Source organism: Phyllobates terribilis, unplaced genomic scaffold, assembly GCF_046119375.1.
Source record: "Phyllobates terribilis strain yellow unplaced genomic scaffold, ASM4611937v1 Scaffold_12__6_contigs__length_324123572, whole genome shotgun sequence".
Lineage (NCBI taxonomy): Eukaryota > Metazoa > Chordata > Amphibia > Anura > Dendrobatidae > Phyllobates > Phyllobates terribilis.
In genome coordinates, this window is record NW_027362772.1 from 25,644,402 (window position 1) to 25,671,867 (window position 27,466).

Genomic DNA, 27,466 nt, shown 5'->3' on the forward strand with positions numbered 1-27,466 from the left:
AGTCTGTATAGATGTAGGTCTGATCTGGGGTCTGTATAGATGGGGGTCTGTATAGATGGAGTCTGATCTGGGGTCTGTATAGATGGGGGTCTGATCAGGGGTCTGTATAGATGGAGGTCTGATCTGGGGTCTGTGTAGATGGGAGCCTAACCTGGGGTCTGTATAGATGGGGGTCTGTATAGATGGGGTCTGATCTGGGTCTGTATAGGGGGGTCTGTATAGATGGGGTCTGATCTGGGGTCTTTATAGATGGGGGTCTGTATAGATGGGGTCTGATCTGGGGTCTGTATAGATGGGGGTCTGATATGGGGTCTGAATAGATGGGGTCTGTATAGATGGGGTCTGAATAGATGGGGGTCTGTATAGATGGGGTCTGATCGGGGGTCTGTATAGATGGGGTCTGATCTGGGGTCTGTATAGATGGAGGTCTGATCTGGGTCTGTATAGGGGGGTCCGTATAGATGGGGACTGATCTGGGGTCTTTATAGATGGGGGTCTGATCGGGGGTCTGATCTGGGGTCTGTATAGATGGGGGTCTGATCTGGGGTCTGTATAGATGGGGGTCTGATCTGGAGTCTTTATAGATGGGGGTCTGATCGGGGGTCTGATCTGGGGTCTGTATAGATGGGGGTCTGATCTGGGGTCTGTATAGATGGGGGTCTGATCTGGGGTCTATATGTCTAAGGGGTCTGTGATGTGTATAAATAGTGGGGGGTTGTATAAATGGGGAGTCTAGTCTGGGGTCTGTATAGATGGGGTCTGTACAAAAGGGGGTCTTCATTGAAAGGGGCTTTGGTCTGAGATCTTTATAAATAGGGGGGCATGTGTACAGCATGTTTTTCGGTTTGTACAGATGGGAGGGTCTGTTGCCATATATTGGGGGTGTGACCTATATAAATGCGCGGGGCATAAGGAAACATTTTTTAGTAACCTTCCTGATGTCCCTTTTTAAAAATTGCCCAGTATAATATTGCACAGAATTTGGTGCACTATCTGGTGCTGACTGATGTTTTCAGCTAAAAATGTTTGCACCTAAAAATGTCCACCTCCTTTTCTTCCAGGCATTTAGTGTAGTAAATCTTCTGTGACTTTGTGATTAATAATTACAAAGGGTAAAGTAAAGGGACTTCGCTTTCAACGTTTCGGCTCCCGCGCTCTTCTGCGGCCGAGCCGGGTGGGCGGGGCCTGTGACGGTAGTGGGCGGGGCTCCCGATGTGACGCAGAGCGCTGGCTGCTGCTGCTGCTCAGCGGGGCTCTGCGCATGCGCTCTCACGTGACTTCTCTTCAGCGGCTGTTGCGTCGGTTTGTTTTCGCAGCCATTTTGTGTTGCATTACTGGGAAAAAAAAAAAAAAAAAAACCCGTCAGAACGTCGGAGCCGGAGTGCGGGGCAGAGGCGGCGAGCTGTCACAGCCTCCCCTCCCCGCCTCCACCTGCCGCTGCTGCCCACCACCGGGGAGGGAGCGGACGCCGGGGCTGCGTGTACGAGGCCTGCGGAGAGCTCGTCAGGATGTGCGTCCGCCCGAGGAGAAGCAGCAGCAGCCGCCGCCGCGCCTGAGGTAAGCGCTGACGGCTCCGGTGTCCGGGGAGGCGGCTGTATCCAGGGGCGGCCGGATTCTGCCCGCGCCGCTGTTTCTGGGGGGAGCACGGATTCTGCCGGGGAGGATGAGGGGGGCTGCAGGTGTGTGACGGCTACATCACCCCCCCACCTGGCAGTGGTACGGCCCATCCCGGCAACTGTCACCTATGGAAGTTAACCACTTCAGGTCCTACCATTACATCTAATTAGGGGGGGGGGGGTCATTACACTTTAATGCAATTTTTTTTTTTTTTTTTTTTGTGGTGACCCCGAAAAAAAAAAATTGTGCCCCCCCCCCCCTCTATAAAATTCTGATTTAACCTGCCTCTGTTATTCCTCCTGGAAATATGTGAATAAAGTGGTGCCACCATTTTTTTTTTTTTTTTTTTCTTCTTTAATTTTTTTTTTCAAAGCGAGGAATGAGGCTAAAATTCTCATATGGAAAAAAGCAACAACTTTAGTCTCACTCTTCCTCAGCTTTTCTGGCTCCGCCACAGCCTCGGGTCGACTCTTCATGGGCCCTTGTCATGTGACCGCATGAGGCCAATCATTGATCTCAGTGGCAGAATAGCGTGAAGGAGGTGAAGACCGGGAGCGTAGGCGTATATATAATTTATTATTTAAAAAATTTTTTTTACCCTTTTGTTGATTTAAATATTAAATATTTGTATTAATAGCAATAAAAATATTCGGAATTCCAAGTTGAGCTCAGCAGGCCAAAAAAAAAAAGAAAAATAATTTAAAAATAATAATAAAAAAAAAATAGAAATATTTGGAATTTAAATTTTGGCTCAGCAGCCCCCCCCCCCCACAAAAATAGTAAAAAAAATGATTAAAAATAATAAAAAATAGAGATATTCAGAATTTCAAGTTGAACTCAGCAGCCAAAGAAGCGTAAAAATAAATAATTAAAATACTGAAATGTATTTTTTATTTTTTTACTCTTTTTTTGCCTGCTGATTTCAACTTGAAATTCCGAAGATTTTTATTTTTTAATTCAATTTTTTTTTTTACCTGCTGAGATCAAAAAGAAATTCTAAATATTTCTAATATTCAGAATTTCAACTTGAACTCAGTAGGCAAAAAAGAGAAAAAAATAAAATTATATATATATATTATGCGTTTTTGCGTGCGGAGTTCAACTTTGAATTCTGAATATTTCTATTTTTTTATTTTATTTTTTATCTATTTATTTTGCTTGCTGAGTTCAAAGCCAAATTCAGAATATTTCGGGCTGAGGCGCATCTGGTTTTTATTTTTTAGCAGCTACAAATCAATTTTGCTTTTCTCTATCATTGCCACTGATTGGACAAAGTCATCCCTTGTAAGACTGTAACGCCCATTTGCTCATTTATTCATATGTTTCCAGGAGGAGTAACAGAGGAACGCCACCCAACCCCAAAAAAACCTCCTGAGTTTACATAGAAAAACTTATTTCAGCAGTAAAGAGGGACAGGGCTTTATTACTGACCACATGGGCAGCTAATATTGGTGGTTTTGTAGGTAAGGTACTAATGCTGCTTTGGGCAAGTGAAGCATCGCCGTTGCCCATTGATTCATATGGGGGGGGGGGGGGGGGAGGTTACAGTCAGGTCTAGGCTCCCCCTACATTGTCATCAAAGTCCTCATGAGATATTATTGGCAATGACAGAGTTAACACCGGGGGGTCAGGCTATGCAGTACTAGGGTGAGGGATGATATGATCAAGGACTGCTCCTAATTTGGGGTCCCCATGTCCTGGCCCTGTGTGGATAGCACCCTGCCTGCTACTTATAGCGAACCCCCGCCCCCATCCCCAGTATATGTGCAGGGTAGTGTCGGCGTCATCATGTACCTACCGCCTGTTACTGTTACATTATCAGATGCTTTATAAGTAATTGTTATGTAATAAAATGTAACAAGTTGTGTTCCTGAAAGTGGCCACAACGGTGACACAAGGGGCGCGGGTGGCGTCGTGTATGCGCACAGCGACGGCGAGCCCATTCATAGATGAGCAGCTGGATTGTGGGTAATCAGATAGATTACATGAAAGAGTCAGATTGGAGATGGATCGTGGGGACGGCGTTACACTCGGCTCTCGGATAAGCAGAGTGGAAGTTGCTGGATTAAGGACTAAACGATGAAGGGATATAATGTCATAGACCGGATGGCTGCAGTGTAGATTTTAGCAAGCGGATCCCTCCAATGACTATGTGATGGGTCTAAGAGAGTAGAAAAGGGTCCTACAGGTTGGATTTTTACTTGTCTCATCCATAATTCCCACAGAAATAGAGAGTGACAATTATCTGTCATCATTACATTTTCAGGAAAGAGAGATGATAGCTAGTTGATGCACAAACTGTTGGCCATCACCTTTTTGATTGTCCTTTTAACATGGAAAAAGTGATTTTTACATATTAGTGGTTACTTTAAGTTTATAAAATTGTAGCCATTTTCAGCCTACAATCGTCATTTCTTTATTCATTTTCAACCGCCTCTTCCCATGGTATGTAGTTTGCTGCCTGATCCTAGTTTCAGATCTTTTTCTTGTGAGAGTGTCTCTCACAGTAATATAGGCTGGATGTGAGTGCTGTGTGTCTTCTTAGTAATATAGGCTGGATGTGAGTTCTGTGTGTGTCTCCCAGTAATATAGGCTAGATGTGAGCACTGTGTGTCTTCTCAGTACTATAGGCTGGATGTGAGCACTGTGCGTGTCCTCTCGGTACTCTAGGTTGGATGTGAGCAATGTGCGTGTCCTCTCGGTACTATAGGCTGGATGTGAGCTTTGTGCATGTCCTCTCGGTACTATAGGCTGGATGTGAGCTCTGTGGGTGTCCTCTCGGTACTATAGGCTGGATGTGAGCTCTGTGGGTGTCCTCTCGGTACTATAGGCTGGATGTGAGCTCTGTGCATGTCCTTGGTAATATAGGCTAGATGTGAGCTCTGTGCGTGTCCTCTCGGTACTATAGGCTGGATGTGAGCTCTGTGCGTGTCCTCTCGGTACTATAGGCTGGATGTGAGCTCTGTGCGTGTCCTCTCGGTACTATAGGCTGGATGTGAGCTCTGTGCGTGTCCTCTCGGTACTATAGGCTGGATGTGAGCTCTGTGCGTGTCCTCTCGGTACTATAGGCTGGATGTGAGCTCTGTGCGTGTCCTCTCGGTACTATAGGCTGGATGTGAGCTCTGTGCGTGTCCTCTCGGTACTATAGGCTGGATGTGAGCTCTGTGCGTGTCCTCTCGGTAATATAGGGCCCACCAATTCGTAAAGTTAATATAGAGTTCTGTAATCAATAAATAACATAAGGCTGAAGAAAAAAGGTAGCATGTGTGCAGGATAAATGCATGGCCTATTGATAAAGTATTAATGGCCCACATAAGGGCAGACGAATATGGAGCAAGGTGTCAGAATCCACCGTACACCTTAGTAACCTCCCATAACCATGCTGGTGTTAGAACCCCTCTGGATAGTCAGAGTACCTGTATGGAGTTAGGATGAATCCCCAAGGAATGGAAATGACCAGCTCCGCATCCCCTCACCCCATTCCTAGTAATATAGGCTGGATGTGAGCGCTGGGTGTCTCCTCTCGGTATTGTAGGCTGGATGTGAGCTGTGTGTGTGTCCTCTCAGTAATATAGGCTGGATGTGAGCTGTGTGTGTGTCCTCTCAGTAATATAGGCTGGATGTGAGCTGTGTGTGTGTCCTCCGAGTAATATAGGCTGGATGTGAGTGCTGTGTGTCCTCCGAGTAATATAGGCTGGGTGTGAGCACTGTGTGTCTCCTCTCGGTAATATAGGCTGGATGTGCGCTCTGTTGGTGTCCTCTTAGTAATATAGGCTAGATGTGAGATCTGTGGGTGTCCTCTCGGTAATATAGGCTGGATGTGAGCTCTGTGCGTGTCCTCTCGGTAATATAGGCTGGATGTGAGATCTGTGGGTGTCCTCTCAGTAATATAGGCTGGATGTGAGATCTGTGGGTGTCCTCTCAGTAATATAGGCTGGATGTGAGATCTGTGGGTGTCCTCTTAGTAATATAGGCTGGATGTGAGCTCTGTGTGTGTCCTCTCGGTAACTTAGGCCGGATGCAAGTTGTGTGTGTCTATACCAGTAATATAGGCTGGATGTGACGTGTGTTTGTGTCCTCTTAGTAATATAGGCTGGATGTGAGTGCTGTGTGTGTCCTCTTAGTAATATAGGCTGGATGTGACGTGTGTTTGTGTCCTCTTAGTAATATAGGCTGGATGTGAGTGCTGTGTGTGTCCTCTCAGTAATATAGGATGGATGTGACCGCTGTGTGTGTCCTCTCAGTAGTATAGGATGGATGTGACCGCTGTGTGTGTCCTCTCAGTAGTATAGGATGGATGTGACCGCTGTGTGTGTCCTCTCAGTAGTATAGGATGGATGTGACCGCTGTGTGTGTCCTCTCAGTAGTATAGGATGGATGTGACCGCTGTGTGTGTCCTCTCAGTAGTATAGGATGGATGTGACCGCTGTGTGTGTCCTCTCAGTAGTATAGGATGGATGTGACCGCTGTGTGTGTCCTCTCAGTAGTATAGGATGGATGTGACCGCTGTGTGTGTCCTCTCAGTAGTATAGGATGGATGTGACCGCTGTGTGTGTCCTCTCAGTAGTATAGGATGGATGTGACCGCTGTGTGTGTCCTCTCAGTAGTATAGGATGGATGTGACCGCTGTGTGTGTCCTCTCAGTAGTATAGGATGGATGTGACCGCTGTGTGTGTCCTCTCAGTAGTATAGGATGGATGTGACCGCTGTGTGTGTCCTCTCAGTAGTATAGGATGGATGTGACCGCTGTGTGTGTCCTCTCAGTAGTATAGGATGGATGTGACCGCTGTGTGTGTCCTCTCAGTAGTATAGGATGGATGTGACCGCTGTGTGTGTCCTCTCAGTAGTATAGGATGGATGTGACCGCTGTGTGTGTCCTCTCAGTAGTATAGGATGGATGTGACCGCTGTGTGTGTCCTCTCAGTAGTATAGGATGGATGTGACCGCTGTGTGTGTCCTCTCAGTAGTATAGGATGGATGTGACCGCTGTGTGTGTCCTCTCAGTAGTATAGGATGGATGTGACCGCTGTGTGTGTCCTCTCAGTAGTATAGGATGGATGTGACCGCTGTGTGTGTCCTCTCAGTAGTATAGGATGGATGTGACCGCTGTGTGTGTCCTCTCAGTAGTATAGGATGGATGTGACCGCTGTGTGTGTCCTCTCAGTAGTATAGGATGGATGTGACCGCTGTGTGTGTCCTCTCAGTAGTATAGGATGGATGTGACCACTGTGTGTGTCCTCTCAGTAGTATAGGATGGATGTGACCACTGTGTGTGTCCTCTCAGTAGTATAGGATGGATGTGACCACTGTGTGTGTCTTCTCAGTAATATAGGCTGCATGTGAGGTCTGTGTGTCTCTCCCAGTAATATAGGCTGGATATGAGCTCTGTGTGTCCTCTCAGTAATAGAGGTTGGATGTGACCACTGTGTGTGTGTCCTTTCAGTAATATAGGATGGATGTTAGCTATGTGTGTATCTCTGAGTAATATAGGCTGGTTGTGAAGTGTTTTTCTCTCCTATTAAAGCTTGGTTCCGTTCGGGTGTATTTCATAGTTTGTATATAGACCACAATGCTTGGACAAACTGCGGTTTTCCCGACCTGAATGTACAGTTTCATAGATACACACAAGTCTGTAAGTTCGGGTCAGTAGACCTGCAGTCAGTCTGGGCATTGAGGCCTGTATACGCCCCCCATGAAATATGCTGTGAACTAGCCAACTATGGGCTGGATGTGAGGTTCATGTGCACGTCTCAGTAATCTAGGCTGAATGCAAGCTCTTTGTGTATATTGGGTGCTGCTGTCTCCTTTAGCTCATAAATCAGCACAGCTTCTATCCTGCGCAGCTTTCCTATCTTACCTGTAGAAATGATCCTGCATTTATTCCTACTGGCTCATTATACAGTACTTTCCCAGTCAGTCCTCTGAACTCCATCTTTGAGAAACGATATTGTGCACCATGGCCTAGGAGGCCATGTTTGCCTTATAGCTGTGTCCATGGCAGTCACTATTGGGACCCTCTGTGGACATTGATCCTCTCATCATGTGTATATTTTTTAGGATGGGGAAATAAAGCTTGCGGGATTTCTACAGCCAATACAGTTGCCTTATAATGCAGCTTTTTCTCTGGATATAACACCGGTGAGCCAGTATAAGATCTCTTGCATCCAATGTTCAGATGTCAGAGGATTAGTGTGGATCACAGGAGGTCATATTTGTTTCCTAAATATTGTGCAGATAGTTGTTCCCCTCTGAATAATGTTCCCACATGATTTTGTATTGATCCATGTGAAATATGGATGTGAGGTCAAATATGGTGCTCCTGCAATGTAAAGTGGAGATTGCCACAAGAAGAAGCCTCTGAACGCCATGGCAATGCAGGTGGGCTGATTGCAAGTGACATGCGCTATCATATGGATCATATTACTATGGATTATAGTGCTGAAAACAGGGAGCTGTAGATTAGTAGACATAAGATTTACTGTTAGTAATAGAGGCTGGATGTGAGCGCTGTGTGTCCTCTTAGTAATATAGGCTGGATGTGAGCGCTGTGTGTCTCTCCCAGTAATGTAGGCTGGATGTGAGCGCTGTGTGTCCTCTTAGTAATATAGGCTGGATGTGAGCGCTGTGTGTCCTCTTAGTAATATAGGCTGGATGTGAGCGCTGTGTGTCCTCTTAGTAATATAGGCTGGATGTGAGCGCTGTGTGTCCTCTTAGTAATATAGGCTGGATGTGAGCGCTGTGTGTCCTCTTAGTAATATAGGCTGGATGTGAGCTCTGTGTCTCCTCTTAGTAATATAGGCTGGATGTGAGCTCTGTGTCTCCTCTTAGTAATATAGGCTGGATGTGAGCGCTGTGCGTCCTCTTAGTAATATAGGCTGGATGTGAGCGCTGTGCGTCCTCTTAGTAATATAGGCTGGATGTGAGCGCTGTGCGTCCTCTTAGTAATATAGGCTGGATGTGAGCGCTGTGTGTCCTCTTAGTAATTTAGGCTGGATGTGAGCGCTGTGTGTCCTCTTAGTAATTTAGGCTGGATGTGAGCGCTGTGTGTCCTCTTAGTAATTTAGGCTGGATGTGAGCGCTGTGTGTCCTCTTAGTAATATAGGCTGGATGTGAGCTCTGTGTGTCTCTCCCAGTAATATAGGCTGGATGTGAGCTCTGTGTGTCTCTCCCAGTAATATAGGCTGGATGTGAGCTCTGTGTGTCTCTCCCAGTAATATAGGCTGGATGTGAGCTCTGTGTGTCCTCTTAGTAATATAGGCTGGATGTGAGCTCTGTGTGTCTCTCCCAGTAATATAGGCTGGATGTGAGCGCTGTGCGTCCTCTTAGTAATATAGGCTGGATGTGGGCGCTGTGTGCCCTTTCAGTATTATAGGCTGGATGTGAGCTCTGTGTGTCCTCTTAGTAATATAGCGTGGATGTGAGCGCTGTGTGTCCTCTTAGTAATATAGGCTGGATGTGAGCTCTGTGTGTCCTCTTAGTAATAGAGGCTGGATGTGAGTTCTGTGTGTCCTCTTAGTAATATAGGCTGGATGTGAGTTCTGTGTGTCCTCTTAGTAATATAGCGTGGATGTGAGTGCTCTGTGTGTCCTCTTAGTAATATAGGCTGGATGTGAGCTCTGTGTGTCCTCTTAGTAATATAGGCTTGATGTGAGTGCTCTGTGTGTCCTCTTAGTAATATAGGCTGGATGTGAGTGCTCTGTGTGTCCTCTTAGTAATATAGGCTGGATGTAAGCTCTGTGTGTCCTCTTAGTAATATAGGCTGGATGTGAGCTCTGTCTGTCCTCTTAGTAATATAGGCTGGATGTGAGTGCTCTGTGTGTCCTCTTAGTAATATAGGCTGGATGTGAGCTCTGTCTGTCCTCTTAGTAATATAGGCTGGATGTGAGTGCTCTGTGTTTCCTCTTAGTAATATAGCGTGGATGTGAGCGCTGTGTGTCCTCTTAGTAATATAGGCTGGATGTGAGCTCTGTGTGTCCTCTTAGTAATAGAGACTGGATGTGAGCGCTGTGTGTCCTCTTAGTAATATAGGCTGGATGTGAGCTCTGTGTGTCCTCTTAGTAATATAGGCCGTATGTGAGCTCTGTGTCTCCTCTTAGTAATATAGGCTGGATGTGAGCTCTGTGTGTCCTCTTAGTAATATAGGTCGTATGTGAGCTCTGTGTCTCCTCTTAGTAATATAGGCTGGATGTGAGCTCTGTGCGTCCTCTTAGTAATATAGGCTGGATGTGAGCGCTGTGCGTCCTCTTAGTAATATAGGCTGGATGTGAGCTCTGTGTGTCCTTTTAGTAATATAGGCTGGATGTGAGCGCTGTGTGTCTCTCCCAGTAATGTAGGCTGGATGTGAGCGCTGTGTGTCCTCTTAGTAATATAGGCTGGATGTGAGCGCTGTGTGTCCTCTTAGTAATATAGGCTGGATGTGAGCGCTGTGTGTCCTCTTAGTAATATAGGCTGGATGTGAGTGCTGTGTGTCTCTCCCAGTAATGTAGGCTGGATGTGAGCGCTGTGTGTCCTCTTAGTAATATAGGCTGGATGTGAGCGCTGTGTGTCCTCTTAGTAATATAGGCTGGATGTGAGCGCTGTGTGTCTCTCCCAGTAATGTAGGCTGGATGTGAGCGCTGTGTGTCCTCTTAGTAATGTAGGCTGGATGTGAGCGCTGTGTGTCCTCTTAGTAATATAGGCTGGATGTGAGCGCTGTGTGTCCTCTTAGTAATATAGGCTGGATGTGAGCGCTGTGTGTCCTTTTAGTAATATAGGCTGGATGTGAGCGCTGTGTGTCTCCTCTTAGTAATATAGGCTGGATGTGAGCGCTGTGTGTCTCCTCTTAGTAATATAGGCTGGATGTGAGCTCTGTGTCTCCTCTTAGTAATATAGGCTGGATGTGAGCGCTGTGCGTCCTCTTAGTAATTTAGGCTGGATGTGAGCGCTGTGCGTCCTCTTAGTAATTTAGGCTGGATGTGAGCGCTGTGTGTCCTCTTAGTAATTTAGGCTGGATGTGAGCGCTGTGTGTCCTTTTAGTAATATAGGCTGGATGTGAGCTCTGTGTGTCTCTCCCAGTAATATAGGCTGGATGTGAGCTCTGTGTGTCTCTCCCAGTAATATAGGCTGGATGTGAGCGCTGTGCGTCCTCTTAGTAATATAGGCTGGATGTGGGCGCTGTGTGCCCTTTCAGTATTATAGGCTGGATGTGAGCTCTGTGTGTCCTCTTAGTAATATAGCGTGGATGTGAGCGCTGTGTGTCCTCTTAGTAATATAGGCTGGATGTGAGCTCTGTGTGTCCTCTTAGTAATAGAGACTGGATGTGAGCGCTGTGTGTCCTCTTAGTAATATAGGCTGGATGTGAGCTCTGTGTGTCCTCTTAGTAATATAGGCCGTATGTGAGCTCTGTGTCTCCTCTTAGTAATATAGGCTGGATGTGAGCTCTGTGTGTCCTCTTAGTAATATAGGCTGGATGTGAGCGCTGTGCGTCCTCTTAGTAATATAGGCTGGATGTGAGCTCTGTGTGTCCTTTTAGTAATATAGGCTGGATGTGAGCGCTATGTGTCTCTCCCAGTAATGTAGGCTGGATGTGAGCTCTGTGTGTCCTCTTAGTAATATAGGCTGGATGTGAGCGCTGTGTGTCCTCTTAGTAATATAGGCTGGATGTGAGTGCTGTGTGTCTCTCCCAGTAATGTAGGCTGGATGTGAGCGCTGTGTGTCCTCTTAGTAATATAGGTTGGATGTGAGCGCTGTGTGTCCTCTTAGTAATATAGGCTGGATGTGAGCGCTGTGTGTCCTCTTAGTAATATAGGCTGGATGTGAGCGCTGTGTGTCTCCTCTTAGTAATATAGGCTGGATGTGAGCGCTGTGTGTCTCCTCTTAGTAATATAGGCTGGATGTGAGCTCTGTGTCTCCTCTTAGTAATATAGGCTGGATGTGAGCGCTGTGCGTCCTCTTAGTAATATAGGCTGGATGTGAGCGCTGTGCGTCCTCTTAGTAATATAGGCTGGATGTGAGCGCTGTGCATCCTCTTAGTAATATAGGCTGGATGTGAGCGCTGTGTGTCCTCTTAGTAATTTAGGCTGGATGTGAGCGCTGTGTGTCCTCTTAGTAATTTAGGCTGGATGTGAGCGCTGTGTGTCCTTTTAGTAATATAGGCTGGATGTGAGCTCTGTGTGTCTCTCCCAGTAATATAGGCTGGATGTGAGCTCTGTGTGTCTCTCCCAGTAATATAGGCTGGATGTGAGCGCTGTGCGTCCTCTTAGTAATATAGGCTGGATGTGGGCGCTGTGTGCCCTTTCAGTATTATAGGCTGGATGTGAGCTCTGTGTGTCCTCTTAGTAATATAGCGTGGATGTGAGCGCTGTGTGTCCTCTTAGTAATATAGGCTGGATGTGAGCTCTGTGTGTCCTCTTAGTAATAGAGGCTGGATGTGAGAGCTGTGTGTCCTCTTAGTAATAGAGGCTGGATGTGAGCTCTGTGTGTCCTCTTAGTAATATAGGCTGGATGTGAGTGCTCTGTGTGTCCTCTTAGTAATATAGGCTGGATGTGAGCTCTGTGTGTCCTCTTAGTAATATAGGCTTGATGTGAGTGCTCTGTGTGTCCTCTTAGTAATATAGCGTGGATGTGAGTGCTCTGTGTGTCCTCTTAGTAATATAGGCTGGATGTGAGCTCTGTGTGTCCTCTTAGTAATATAGGCTTGATGTGAGTGCTCTGTGTGTCCTCTTAGTAATATAGGCTTGATGTGAGTGCTCTGTGTGTCCTCTTAGTAATATAGGCTGGATGTGAGTGCTCTGTGTGTCCTCTTAGTAATATAGGCTGGATGTGAGCTCTGTGTGTCCTCTTAGTAATATAGGCTGGATGTGAGCGCTGTGTGTCCTCTTAGTAATAGAGGCTGGATGTGAGTGCTCTGTGTTTCCTCTTAGTAATATAGCGTGGATGTGAGCGCTGTGTGTCCTCTTAGTAATATAGGCTGGATGTGAGCGCTGTGTGTCTCTCCCAGTAATGTAGGCTGGATGTGAGCGCTGTGTGCCCTCTTAGTAATATAGGCTGGATGTGAGCGCTGTGTGTCCTCTTAGTAATATAGGCTGGATGTGAGCTCTGTGTGTCCTCTTAGTAATATAGGCTGGATGTGAGTGCTCTGTGTGTCCTCTTAGTAATATAGGCTGGATGTGAGCGCTGGGTGTCCTCTTAGTAATATAGGCTCGATGTGAGCGCCGTGTGTCCTCTATAGGCTGGATGTGAGCGCTGTGCGTCCTCTTAGTAATATAGGCTGGATGTGAGCGCTGGGTGTCCTCTCAGTAATATAGGCTGGATGTGAGCTCTGTGTGTCCTCTTAGTAATATAGGCTCGATGTGAGCGCCGTGTGTCCTCTATAGGCTGGATGTGAGCGCTGTGCGTCCTCTTAGTAATATAGGCTGGATGTGAGCTCTGTGTGTCCTCTTAGTAATATAGGCTGGATGTGAGTGCTCTGTGTGTCCTCTTAGTAATATAGGCTGGATGTGAGCGCTGGGTGTCCTCTTAGTAATATAGGCTCGATGTGAGCGCCGTGTGTCCTCTATAGGCTGGATGTGAGCGCTGTGCGTCCTCTTAGTAATATAGGCTGGATGTGAGCGCTGGGTGTCCTCTCAGTAATATAGGCTGGATGTGAGCTCTGTGTGTCCTCTTAGTAATATAGGCTCGATGTGAGCGCCGTGTGTCCTCTATAGGCTGGATGTGAGCGCTGTGCGTCCTCTTAGTAATATAGGCTGGATGTGAGCGCTGGGTGTCCTCTCAGTAATATAGGCTGGATGTGAGCTCTGTGTGTCCTCTTAGTAATATAGGCTGGATGTGAGCGCCGTGTGTCCTCTATAGGCTGGATGTGAGCGCTGTGTGTCTCTCCCAGTAATGTAGGCTGGATGTGAGCGCTGTGTGTCCTCTTAGTAATATAGGCTGGATGTGTGAGGTCTGTGGGGTTGTAAACTTTTTACCAGACTTCAGCATCATGTGTTGTTACTTGCCTTGGGCTGGGGTACGTGCCGCCTTTTGCTGCTGTCCTATCCTTATATTTGCATCCAGTAAAAGTATCTTGCCTAATAAATAGGTCAGTGCGATTCATGAGGAAATCAATGTCGCCATTAGATCACTTTCACCAATATGTCGCCCAGTCTGCCGGAGGCCTGGATGTGATTGTGGCTTCTGTTCCTCTGACGGGGGATGATACTGATAACCAAGTGTCCGCTGCTGGGGGGCTGGTGTGTGATTGGGACTGTGCTTTATATTATTATATTATCATTATGTCATGGAGTTGCTCTTTGAGCACTTTCTTAATCCTTACCCAAGCATAGGTCTGTGGGGCGTGAGTTAAGTCGGGGAAGGGTGTCTGGCATTTTCTTGGCAATTTCTTTGGCATTTGGAAAAGTTGTTGTAATACAGTTATCTGATGGTGATCTCCCATCTTTCTCTATAGTCCAGGGTCCTAATCTCAAACGCGAATCTAAAAGCAGCCCCCTGTATAGAGATGGATATATATATTTATGTATGTATATGTAGATAAATATAGATATGTATATATGTGTAATATTATTTATATACAGTACAGACCAAAAGTTTGGACACACCTTCTCATTTAAAGATTTTTCTGTATTTTCATGACTATGAAAATTGTACATTCAGGGTATGTGCACACGATGCAGAAATGAAGCAGAAAATTTCTGCATCTCCCTGGCAGAAAAAACGCATGCAGATTGTGCATGCGTTTTTCCTGCAGAATACATGCGGATTCACATGCGTTTCTGCATGCAGATTGACAAGCGCTTTCCAGGCGATAGCATCACTTGAAAAGTGCTTGACAACTAGGTCACACTATATAAATCCATGCAAACAGCATGGACTTATATAGTGTGACCCGAGAGAGTGTATATACTTACCTCCGATGGTCCGCGCTGTCCTGCTCACTCCGTTCTCCCGGCAACTTTGAATTGAAAGACCTGCCGACGTCAGCGTCACGTGACCCGTCACATGACTCTGACGTCAGCGCAGGTCCTTCAACTCACTGCAAGTGCCGGGAACCAAGCAGGAGCGGTGCGCGGGCCGACAGATGGTAAGTATATATATATATTTTTTATTTTATTCTTGTTTTACAGCTTTTTAAATGGTACCTGGGTATGGATGAGACTCTCCTCTCCTCTACTCCCGGGTACCATCTGCACATTAGAACGCGCCAATAACGCAAGTACAGATGCAGTCTTGCGGAATTGGCGCATTCTAATGCAAGTCAATGGCGGCGAAAACGCCGCGTTTACGCAAAATTAATTGACATGCTGCGGATTTTTGAGCGCAGCGTTTACGCTGCGGAAAAATCCGCATCATGGGCACAGCACATGCGGATTTCAATTGGGGAACATTGCAGGCCCTTCTACCATGCGTTTTTCATGCGTTTCCACGGCGTTTACGCAACTGCAAAAACGCAGCGGAAACGCATTAAATACGCATCGTGTGAACTCAGCCTCACACTGAAGGCATCAAAACTATGAATTAACACATGTGGAATTATATACTTAACAAAAAAGTGTGAAACAACTGAAAATATGTCTTATATTCTAGGTTCTTCAAAGTATCCACCTTTTGCTTTGATGACTGCTTTGCACACTCTTGGCATTCTCTTGATGAGCTTCAAGAGGTAGTCACCGAAAATGGTCTTCCAACAATCTTGAAGGAGTTCCCAGAGATGCTTAGCACTTGTTGGCCCTTTTGCCTTCACTTTGCGGTCCAGCTCACCCCAAACCATCTCAATTGGGTTCAGGTCTGGTGACTGTGGAGGCCAGGTCATCTGGTGCCTGTGGAGGCCAGGTCATCTGGCGTAACACCCCATCACTCTCCTTCTTGGTCAAATAGCCCTTACACAGCCTGGAGGTGTGTTTGGGGTCATTGTCCTGTTGAAAAATAAATGATGGTCCAACTAAACGCAAACCGGATGGAATAGCATGCCGCTGCAAGATGCTGTGGTAGCCATGCTGGTTCAGTATGCCTTCAATTTTGAATAAATCCCCAACAGTGTCACCAGCAAAGCACCCCCACACCATCACACCTCCTCCTCCATGCTTCACGGTGGGAACCGGGCATGTAGAGTCCATCCGTTCACCTTTTCTGTGTCGCACAAAGACACGGTGGTTGGAACCAAAGATCTCAAATTTGGACTCATCAGTCCAAAGCACAGATTTCCACTGGTCTAATGTCCATTCCTTGTGTTCTTTAGCCCAAACAAGTCTCTTCTGCTTGTTGCCTGTCCTTAGCAGTGGTTTCCTAGCAGCTATTTTACCATGAAGGCCTGCTGCACAAAGTCTCCTCTTAACAGTTGTTGTAGAGATGAGTCTGCTGCTAGATCTCTGTGTGGCATTGACCTGGTCTCTAATCTGAGCTGCTGTTAACCTGCGATTTCTGAGGCTGGTGACTCGGATAAACTTATCCTCAGAAGCAGAAGTGACTCTTGGTCTTCCTTTCCTTGGGCGGTCCTCATGTGAGCCAGTTTCTTTGTAGTGCTTGATGGTTTTTGCAACTGCACTTGGGGACACTTTCAAAGTTTTCCCAATTTTTCGCACTGACTGACCTTCATTTCTTAAAGTAATGATGGCCACTCGTTTTTCTTTACTTAGCTGCTTTTTTCTTGCCATAATACAAATTCTAACAGTCTATTCAGTAGGACTATCAGCTGTGTATCCATCAGACTTCTGCACAACACAACTGATGGTCCCAACCCCATTTATAAGGCAAGAAATCCCACTTATTAAACCTGACAGGGCACACCTGTGAAGTGAGAACCATTTCCGGTGACTACCTCTTGAAGCTCATCAAGAGAATGCCAAGAGTGTGCAAAGCAGTCATCAAAGCAAAAGGTGGCTACTTTGAAGAACCTAGAATATAAGACATATTTTCAGTTGTTTCACACTTTTTTGTTAAGTATATAATTCCACATGCGTTAATTCATAGCTTTGATGCCTTCAGTGTGAATGTACAATTTTCATAGTCATGAAAATACAGAAAAATCTTTAAATGAGAAGGTGTGTCCAAACTTTTGGTCTGTACTGTATATAATTATTTTTTTTTACTAATTTACATAATACTGCAAAGTTTTATATTTTAGAATTTTTACCCCCCCCCCCCCATATGTCAGGACATAAGAAGTGACCACCCTAGATCGCCTCCCCTTGCATGCTGGGGTGTCAGAACATGCCATCTGCTTGTGTCAGGGCCGGGCTATACATGGCTGATTGTCCCGTGGCTGTCGCCCCCCGGCGCTTCCCCATCCGCGGCGGGGCATGTGTTTAGCTGTTCAGCATTGGTGGCTGCGCGCTGCCTGCTGGATGTAGCACCGCCGGAGCCCAGCGCCTGTCACGTTGTGTTATAGGCAGAGCAGGAAGTCCTCACACGTTCCCTGTTACTAGGGAATAATAGCCAGCAGTTCTGCTGTGCAGTTTGCGTGCCTTTGATGTAGTGCAGCGCAGCAGTGAAGGAGTTAAGAGCGCCGCCGCGGCGGAGGACTGCTGCTGCTCTGGAAATAGATGTAGTTGCAGTGCATTTTGCAGCAAAGTTCCCCTCCACGTGCTCCACCTGTTTTTTGCTGGAGAGGGCATTGGATCCTGGAGCACTTTATGTATTTTTTTTGTTGGTGTAAAATTTTGGCAGGTGTTGGGGGGGCACCTCTGATTCGTTGGGCTATTGGTGACGAATCGGGATTGGTAACTGCAGCAGTGCGTTATTTATATCTGCATGTTCCTGGAAGGAACAGTGGCTTTGAAAAAGAGGGGGGTATTTTTGGAGAGAGCCTGAACTGCTCCGGTTTCTCTCTTTGTTTGGGCATAATCATTCACTGCATCATATATAACCTAGCAACATGCATCACCGCAGAGCCGCTCCCGGGATTGGCTGCAAGTAGCATTTGTGGCAGCCAATAGGGAGGCTGTTACCATAGCAGAGGAAATGTTAGAGGTGAGTCTGCAGAGGCATGCACGGGAACATTTGTGCCCTTCTGCTCCGTGCTCGGGGAATCTGTGATACTTACCAAAGGCTGATTGATAGCGCTGTATGCGCACATGGAGCATTTATCCCCTTGCAAAATATAGGGGGGGAGGGGGTTAAAGCTATACGAAATTTGATTCCCCTCCCCCAACCTTGATAAAATCTAATTATAGAAGGGGCTGCCATTTTTTTTTCACTGCCCCCTCCTCACTAATAGCAGTGCTCCTATATAGGCTTCTCTGAGACCACCTTCTTCACTTGTGATATTAGCTGTGTTTTGTAGGATGTGGCTGAGGGGGGGAAAAAAAGGAGGGGGGGGAGTAGTGATGCTTTATTTTGTTAACCCCTGCCGTGCCGGGGAGAAGCTTAGTTCCATGCATCAGATGCATCCTCCCCCTTTTTGCACCGGCGGTTAGTGCGGAGTGGACTGGTGACCTGCAGCTGTCAGGTACACTGCAAACAGCGTGGGCTTCAGGCGGGCCCGCCAGGACTTGTGCATGCTGCTTGTTGGTCGAGGAGGGTCCCCCCTTCTTAAATATATACATATATTGGGGTCTGAGTTGCATTCGCTGCAGTGTGGAGAGGGGGGCCGGGCTGCTGCAACTCGCTGAACTCGTGTTATACCGTGCTTGCATCATCTTTAAAGACTATGTATATACAGCTAAATTGGTTGTGGGCGCGTGGTGATTTTTATTTTTTTGGGGGGAGGGAGGGGAGTCCCATATTTAGAGGGGCAGAGAGTAAAGTAAATGAGGTGAAGAGGAAACATGTCTGCATTGTATCATTAGAAATTCTCACCTTCAGACTTCTATGTGGCGGTACTTTGGATTCCGATATAATGGCACTGATATGACTGCAGCAGATAAAGGGGCATTTGCCCAGTTATAGACCCCTGATGCTACAGATACTTTACATGTTAATACTTAGTAACTTTATAAGCGTGAGAAAAGTCATTGGCAGTGCAGATGTTGGTGTAGGAGAGGCCTGTACATCTCTCTTCTTTTGGTGGGCTGTATAGTTATTTGGTGCCGATTTCCACCTCGGCCATAACGAGGCTCTATGGACTGGAAATGAAACACATCCATGAGCGCCATGGACACATCCTTCATCCACTATTCTATGTGCCTGGGATTTTGGCTTGTAGAAATCCAAGCTGAGTCATTCATGGTTGGGTCTGTCTGGTTTTATTTTTTTTTACTTTTAGATAGCAGATCGAACTCAAATGTTGTAGTAGTCATTACATGATGGCCTGAAAAAAAAAAAAAAAAAAAAAACGAGAAAAGTTTAGAATACTTTTTGAAAAGTTAGCCCATGGTGACGCTGCCGTCTGTAGAGATTGGCCCGCATACTTTCCATTTCAATGTGATTTTTAGGCCTGACCTCCGTATCGCCGGTGCCTCGTTTACCATCGCTCTGGTATCGGTGACCTAATGTGTGGCATTGACGGTATTAACCTGTATCTATGAGCCTTGGAGCTATGTGATGAAAAGTAAGACGCTGAGTACATGCAGGGGGGGATGTGCACATACACATTGTGGCTCTTTGGTTTTCACCCCTGGACTGGGGATTGCACTGAGCTCCTCACCCCATGTATATGTGCAGGGATATACATATATACATACACACTATATATAGAGTTCCTTCCCGAGGTCTCTCGGGGTGGAAACCTTTTTGCTCTTCCACCTTTTTACTGGCTGATTTTGCTTGAGAGAATGCAGATATGGTAAGCACCCAACCCCGAATAAAAAGTTAGCTAAATAGCTGCTGCCATCTTGACAACCTCTTTTACGTAGTGCAAAGGTTGTCTAAATTGTCAAGAGGATACTAATACAGTCCATACACGAGGGCCGAGCTTTCAGTAAACTTCATTCTCCTCCGACTCACCCCTATTTCTTTGGGGAGCCGGAGATAAGTTATCGCCACACAGTCCTGTCAGCACTATTCTCCTAACAGAGCAATGGATCAGAAGTGCTGAGCTCCAATATCAATTAAAGCGGTTATTTGGACTCATAGTTGGTGTCCTATCCTTAGCCTAGGTCCTCAATATCCAGTCTGTGGCGGTCCAACACGTGACCCGCATTGATTAGCTGGTTGCAGCTCTTGAGGCACCCGGTTGTATACAGTGTTCAGAGCCAGCGACCATTCTGTGATACCGCAGCTCATATCCCATTTACTTCACTGGGAGCTGAGCTGCAGTACCTGAGAACGGCCACTCCACAGTGCACAGCGCTGTGCTAACCCAACATTGAGGGTCCGGGCCACCTCTGGAGCTGCAACCAGATGGTTCAGCCAATTGAAGCCTCAGCCACCAGCGATGCTTTTGTTGAAATTAAGAGAATTGGATGCACCCATGTTATCTATCCAGAGGATAGGTGAATAGATGATAACTTGTTGATCGGTGGGGGTCCGACCACTGGGACCTGTATTGATCGTCAGAGAGGGGCACATTCCCTGTTGGATTAGCGTGCTCCACTCATTCTGCGCTCTGCTTTTTCCGGCAGGCCCATACAGAATGAATTATGCAGCGGCCGGGCATCCAAACTGCTGGTCCATTTTGCAACTGGGATAAAAATTCCCCGTTCTGCCGATCGGTGACCATCCGACCAATGAGACCCTCACCAATTCTGTGAATATATAATTTTCATCAGACAAGCTCTTCATATCTGCTCCAGAAGCAAAAAAACCTCTTCTGATCGTAGCTACCTAAGTGGCACTAGAAACTATTTCATTCCTAAAGGAGGAGAGCTAATTTGCATACTTTTTAGCCAGAGCGCATTTCTTGTAAGACTTCCTGCAGAATCTCTCCACAAAGGACCAACCCTTTCCAGGAGCTTATTAACAAAAAGTATTTACCAAAGGATCTCACATTAGAGAAGTCTCCTGTGTGCAGAAGCTGCTGTAAACTAAATATCTGCTCGCCCAAAAAACTTATTTGAAGTTTGAGGCAAACTTTTTTTTTTTCCTACGCTTTTAACTGTGTACACATGGGCGACCTATAACTAATACTTCATTGTAACTGCCCAATCTTCAGCAATAATAGTATCACAGGAGGACGTTACCTCATTGTATTAATGAGCAGCGATCATCCCGCTGTGCCTAAAAAAGAACCGGAAGAACAAACTATTTTAAGCTGTGCTATTTGGCAAGGGTCTTATAGGTGTTTCAGGTGACTCCTCACATTATGAATGGGAGGGGTAGAGCGGCCGGCACCTTCTACAGCCTCTAATACTGTATCATCATAATGGTGTCCCTACTCCTGCATCAGTGACTTTACAAGAGTAGGGGAACGGATGTCAACTATACTTGCTAGAATAGTGCTGGGACCCCCCAAAATTTGGTGGAATCAGCAAGGGAAAAAAAAATCCATGCAGTTGCCTTGATCAAACTGGAAACGTCGGACCACGTTGTTGTAAGATCTGAGATCGGGGAAAGCTGAGACCAGGTTTTTTCTGACCTTTAGGGGCAGCTCCTCCTATTTCTCATCCCATGATATTGCATGTCAGATGTAACATATCCTGCTAAACGTGGTGATAAACATACATGTTCGGCTGATCTGAGCATACATGTTTATGGGAGAGTTGTGGTGGGGTTTAGCTGAATTTCATCACCAGCTCTGGAGAAAGTTTTTGACTCCTCCTTGAAAATCAGCTGCTGTTTGCCTCAGTTTGGAGAGCATTTTGTGTCTGGTGAAAAAGTTGCGCCTTGCATACTATGTTGGGGCGGTGCGGGCTCTTGTAGGACGTTTCTGGACTGTGCATCTTCCATCCTTCACCATGTTTTTTCTTTTGAATGCCGAACCTTAAACTAATATATGTTCTTCTGAGGTTTGATCGAAGAGTTGGACGAGTTGAGTCTTTCTGATGTCCTGAGCTTTTGGCACCAGAAAATCTCTGGCATTTTGTCTGGCCATGTATTCCTGGGCCATCTGCTTGTACGTTGTGCTGCCTGCTCTATGTAATTCTATCTTTATGGGACATGGTGACATTAGCCAAGTTACCTACAGGTTACGTCCTTCCCGACAAGAACGCTCTTCTGTTCTGAGCATGCATTCACTCTCAATTCCAGAGAAGAGTCCCTGTCAGGGCCTCCTGTTATTCCCACTGAAATCCAAAATACCCGACATCTGTCAGGAAATGCAATTACACATATTTTTTTTTGGCCAGTCCCGCAGAAATTGGTGGGTTTGGCTCACTTTGCTCGTATAGGCCCCATTCACACCAGCAGTGTGGCTTTCACCCATTACAAGTTACATTTAGGTCAGTTTTGGAACAAACCATTGACTTCTAGTTGGTTTATCACAGAAGAGATAGACGAAAGAAAGTGAAAGCCGATGTCTACATGTGGATAGTGGCTGTAGGTGCAATCAGTATGGCGGTGCTATTAGGATGCTGGGGTACAGCTGGGCCATCACTGCATCATGTTGGAGCTCTATATGAGGGGAGTGCTGGATATAAATGTGCATAATTACACACAAGCGCTGTGTATAGGGGGTCTGTATATGGTGCTGGGATGCATAGCTTGTATATCATAGGCACCGTACACATTCTCACCAATGTGTTTTGTCACAGGTTATTAATATATAATCTATACTGGTAATGGTGGGCGGCAGTGTTTGCCCACTGTCCAGCCAGTGTAAGGATGGAGTGTGTGCTCTGTCCTGGCAGCTTTGGGATACAGTGTATTGTCCTGGCAGTGAAGACAGAATGTGTGCTTGCTGTCGTTCCATTTGGTGGGTATATTGTGCCTTCTAACTTGCCAGTTTTGTGGTGCGGTTGGTGTATCTCTGCTGTTTGAGTGCATTGCTCACCACCTTCTGTCCTAGCAGTGAGGGTTCAGTGTATGGGTGCAATGTACCTTCTGTCCTGCCAGTGTGGGGGGTGCAGAGTGCCCCCTGTCTCGGCACTGTGCGTGTCCTGTCATGGTGGGGGAGTGGGTGCCTCCTTATCAAGATGGGGGAGAGTGGGTGCAGGGCGCCCCCTGTCGTGGCAGTCTGCGTGTGGGGTGCAGGGCGCCCCCTGTCGTGGCAGTCTGCGTGTGGGGTGCAGGGCGCCCCCTGTCGTGGCAGTCTGCGTGTGGGGTGCAGGGCGCCCCCTGTCGTGGCAGTCTGCGTGTGGGGTGCAGGGCGCCCCCTGTCGTGGCAGTCTGCGTGTGGGGTGCAGGGCGCCCCCTGTCGTGGCAGTCTGCGTGTGGGGTTTGGGTGCAGGGCGCCCTCTGTCGTGGCAGTCTGCGTGTGGGGTTTGGGTGCCCTCTGTCCTGACAGTGTATAGGGGGGGTGCAGGGCGCCTCTTGTCCTGGCAGAGTGTGTGTGGGTGCAGGGCGCCCCCTGTCCTGGCAGTGTATAGGGGGGGGGGGGGTGCAGGGCGCCCTCTTTCCTGGCAGTGTATGGGGGGGGGGGGGGGTGCAGGGCGCCCTCTTTCCTGGCAGTGTGTAGGGGGGGATTTGCAGGGGGCCTCCTGTCCTAGCAGTGTATGGGGGAGGGGGGGTTGCAGGGGGCCTCCTGTCCTAGCAGTGTATAGGGGGAGGGGGGGTTGCAGGGGGCCTCCTGTCCTAGCAGTGTATAGGGGGGGTTGTGTGCAGGGGGCCTCCTGTCCTAGCAGTGTATAGGGGGGGGGGGGGGGTGTGTGTGTGTTCAGGGGGCCTCCTCTCCTGGCAGTGTATAGGGGGGGAGGGTGCAGGGGGCCTCCTGTCGTGGCAGTGTATAGGGGGGGTGCAGGGGGCCTCTTGTCCTGGCAATGTATAGGGGGTGCAGGGCGCCCGCTGTCCTGGCAGTGTGTGTGTGTTTGTGTGTGTGTAGGGAGCCCTCTGTCCTGACAGTGTATAGGGGGGGGGTGGGTGCAGGGCGCCGGGCGCCCGCTGTCCTGGCAGTGTGTGTGTGTGTGTAGGGAGCCCTCTGTCCTGACAGTGTATAGGGGGGGGGGGGGGTGCAGGGCGCCCGCTGTCCTGGCAGTGTGTGTGTGTGTGTGTGTGTGTGTGTGGGGAGCCCTCTGTCCTGACAGTGTATAGGGGGGGGGGGGGTGCAGGGCGCCCGCTGTCCTGGCAGTGTGTGTGTGTGTGTGTGTGTGTGGGGGGGTGCAGGGCGCCCCCTGTCTTGGCAGTGTATAGGGGGGGGGGGGGCTGTGCAGGGGGCCTTCTGTCTTGGCAGTGTATAGGGGGGGGGGGTGTGCAGGGGGCCTCCTGTCTTGGCAGTGTATAGGGGGGGGGGGGTGCAGGGGGCCTCCTGTCTTGGCAGTGTATAGGGGGGGGGGGTGTGCAGGGGGCCTCCTGTCTTGGCAGTGTATAGGGGGGGGGTGTGCAGGGGGCCTCCTGTCTTGGCAGTGTATAGGGGGGGGGGTGTGCAGGGGGCCTCCTGTCTTGGCAGTGTATAGGGGGGGGGGGGTGTGCAGGGGGCCTCCTGTCTTGGCAGTGTATAGGGGGGGGGGGTGTGCAGGGGGCCTCCTGTCTTGGCAGTGTATAGGGGGGGGGGTGTGCAGGGGGCCTCCTGTCCTGGCAGTGTATGGGGGGGGGTGTGCAGGGGGCCTCCTGTCCTGGCAGTGTATAGGGGGGGGCCTCCTGTCCTGGCAGTGTATAGGGGGGGGGGCCTCCTGTCCTGGCAGTGTATAGGGGGGGGGCCTCCTGTCCTGGCAGTGTATAGGGGGGGGCCTCCTGTCCTGGCAGTGTATAGGGGGGGGGCCTCCTGTCCTGGCAGTGTATAGGGGGGGGGCCTCCTGTCCTGGCAGTGTATAGGGGGGGGCCTCCTGTCCTGGCAGTGTGTGTGTGTATAGGGGGGGGGCCTCCTGTCTTGGCAGTGTATAGGGGGGGGGGGGGTGCAGGGGGCCTCCTGTCTTGGCAGTGTATAGGGGGGGGGGTGTGCAGGGGGCCTCCTGTCTTGGCAGTGTATAGGGGGGGGGTGTGCAGGGGGCCTCCTGTCTTGGCAGTGTATAGGGGGGGGGGTGTGCAGGGGGCCTCCTGTCTTGGCAGTGTATAGGGGGGGGGGGTGTGCAGGGGGCCTCCTGTCTTGGCAGTGTATAGGGGGGGGGGGTGTGCAGGGGGCCTCCTGTCTTGGCAGTGTATAGGGGGGGGTGTGCAGGGGGCCTCCTGTCTTGGCAGTGTATAGGGGGGGGGGTGTGCAGGGGGCCTCCTGTCCTGGCAGTGTATGGGGGGGGGGGTGTGCAGGGGGCCTCCTGTCCTGGCAGTGTATAGGGGGGGGGCCTCCTGTCCTGGCAGTGTATAGGGGGGGGGCCTCCTGTCCTGGCAGTGTATAGGGGGGGGGCCTCCTGTCCTGGCAGTGTATAGGGGGGGGGCCTCCTGTCCTGGCAGTGTGTGTGTGTATAGGGGGGGGCCTCCTGTCCTGGCAGTGTTTAGGGGGGGGGTGCAGGGGGCCTCCTGTCCTGGCAGTGTATAGGGGGGGGGCCTCCTGTCCTGGCAGTGTATAGGGGGGGGCCTCCTGTCCTGGCAGTGTATAGGGGGGGCCTCCTGTCCTGGCAGTGTATAGGGGGGGGCCTCCTGTCCTGGCAGTGTATAGGGGGGGGCCTCCTGTCCTGGCAGTGTATAGGGGGGGGCCTCCTGTCCTGGCAGTGTTTAGGGGGGGGGTGCAGGGGGCCTCCTGTCCTGGCAGTGTATAGGGGGGGGCCTCCTGTCCTGGCAGTGTATAGGGGGGGGGCCTCCTGTCCTGGCAGTGTATAGGGGGGGGGCCTCCTGTCCTGGCAGTGTATAGGGGGGGGCCTCCTGTCCTGGCAGTATATAGGGGGGGGCCTCCTGTCCTGGCAGTGTATAGGGGGGGGCCTCCTGTCCTGGCAGTGTATAGGGGGGGGGGCCTCCTGTCCTGGCAGTGTATATGGGGGGGGCCTCCTGTCCTGGCAGTGTTTAGGGGGGGGGGGGTGCAGGGGGCCTCCTGTCCTGGCAGTGTTTAGGGGGGGGGGGGTGCAGGGGGCCTCCTGTCCTGGCAGTGTATGGGGGGGGGCCTCCTGTCCTGGCAGTGTATAGGGGGGGGGCCTCCTGTCCTGGCAGTGTATAGGGGGGGGGCCTCCTGTCCTGGCAGTGTATAGGGGGGGGGGGCCTCCTGTCCTGGCAGTGTATAGGGGGGGGGGGGCCTCCTGTCCTGGCAGTGTATAGGGGGGGGGGGGCCTCCTGTCCTGGCAGTGTATAGGGGGGGGCCTCCTGTCCTGGCAGTGTATAGGGGGGGGCCTCCTGTCCTGGCAGTGTATAGGGGGGGGCCTCCTGTCCTGGCAGTGTATAGGGGGGGGCCTCCTGTCCTGGCAGTGTATAGGGGGGGGCCTCCTGTCCTGGCAGTGTATAGGGGGGGGCCTCCTGTCCTGGCAGTGTTTAGGGGGGGGGTGCAGGGGGCCTCCTGTCCTGGCAGTGTATAGGGGGGGGCCTCCTGTCCTGGCAGTGTATAGGGGGGGGGCCTCCTGTCCTGGCAGTGTATAGGGGGGGGGCCTCCTGTCCTGGCAGTGTATAGGGGGGGGGGGCCTCCTTCCTGGCAGTGTATAGGGGGGGGGCCTCCTGTCCTGGCAGTGTATAGGGGGGGGGGCCTCCTGTCCTGGCAGTGTATAGGGGGGGGGCCTCCTGTCCTGGCAGTGTATAGGGGGGGGGGCCTCCTGTCCTGGCAGTGTATAGGGGGGGGGGGCCTCCTGTCCTGGCAGTGTATAGGGGGGGGCCTCCTGTCCTGGCAGTGTTTAGGGGGGGGTGCAGGGGGCCTCCTGTCCTGGCAGTGTATAGGGGGGGGCCTCCTGTCCTGGCAGTGTATAGGGGGGGGGCCTCCTGTCCTGGCAGTGTATAGGGGGGGGCCTCCTGTCCTGGCAGTGTATAGGGGGGGGGCCTCCTGTCCTGGCAGTGTATAGGGGGGGGCCTCCTGTCCTGGCAGTGTATAGGGGGGGGCCTCCTGTCCTGGCAGTGTATAGGGGGGGGGGGGCCTCCTGTCCTGGCAGTGTATAGGGGGGGGGGGCCTCCTGTCCTGGCAGTGTATAGGGGGGGGGGCCAGGGGCCTCCTGTCCTGGCAGTGTATAGGGGGGGGGGGGGCCTCCTGTCCTGGCAGTGTATAGGGGGGGCCCGCTGGCGCTGCAGGGGGCCTCCTGTCCTGGCAGTGTATAGGGGGGGGGCCTCCTGTCCTGGCAGTGTATAGGGGGGGGGCCTCCTGTCCTGGCAGTGTATAGGGGGGGGCCTCCTGTCCTGGCAGTGTATAGGGGGGGGGGCCTCCTGTCCTGGCAGTGTATAGGGGGGGGCCTCCTGTCCTGGCAGTGTATAGGGGGGGGCCTCCTGTCCTGGCAGTGTATAGGGGGGGGCCTCCTGTCCTGGCAGTGTATAGGGGGGGGGCCTCCTGTCCTGGCAGTGTATAGGGGGGGGCCTCCTGTCCTGGCAGTGTATAGGGGGGGGCCTCCTGTCCTGGCAGTGTATAGGGGGGGGGCCTCCTGTCCTGGCAGTGTATAGGGGGGGGGCCTCCTGTCCTGGCAGTGTTTAGGGGCCCCGTGTCCGCAGGGGTGCGGGCCTCCTGTCCTGGCAGTGTATAGGGGGGGGGCCTCCTGTCCTGGCAGTGTATAGGGGGGGGGGGGCCTCCTGTCCTGGCAGTGTATAGGGGGGGCCTCCTGTCCTGGCAGTGTATAGGGGGGGGCCTCCTGTCCTGGCAGTGTATAGGGGGGGGCCTCCTGTCCTGGCAGTGTATAGGGGGGGGGCCTCCTGTCCTGGCAGTGTATAGGGGGGGGGGCCTCCTGTCCTGGCAGTGTATAGGGGGGGGGGGCCTCCTGTCCTGGCAGTGTATAGGGGGGGGCCTCCTGTCCTGGCAGTGTATAGGGGGGGGCCTCCTGTCCTGGCAGTGTATAGGGGGGGGCCTCCTGTCCTGGCAGTGTATAGGGGGGGGCCTCCTGTCCCTGGCAGTGTATAGGGGGGGGCCTCCTGTCCTGGC

The 27,466-nt window shown here is 50.3% G+C and overlaps 1 protein-coding gene across 1 annotated transcript in view; it reads left to right on the forward strand.

Moving 5' to 3' along the window:
* The first annotated feature begins 1,247 nt into the window (after positions 1 to 1,247).
* LOC141171970 (dual specificity tyrosine-phosphorylation-regulated kinase 1B-like) overlaps positions 1,248 to 27,466 on the forward strand; it is a 55,848-nt gene continuing 29,629 nt past the window's right edge. Inside the window, exon 1 of the mRNA XM_073655711.1 lies at positions 1,248 to 1,557. The gene's annotated coding sequence lies outside the window, so the exon portion shown is untranslated. The remainder of the gene's footprint in view (positions 1,558 to 27,466) is intronic.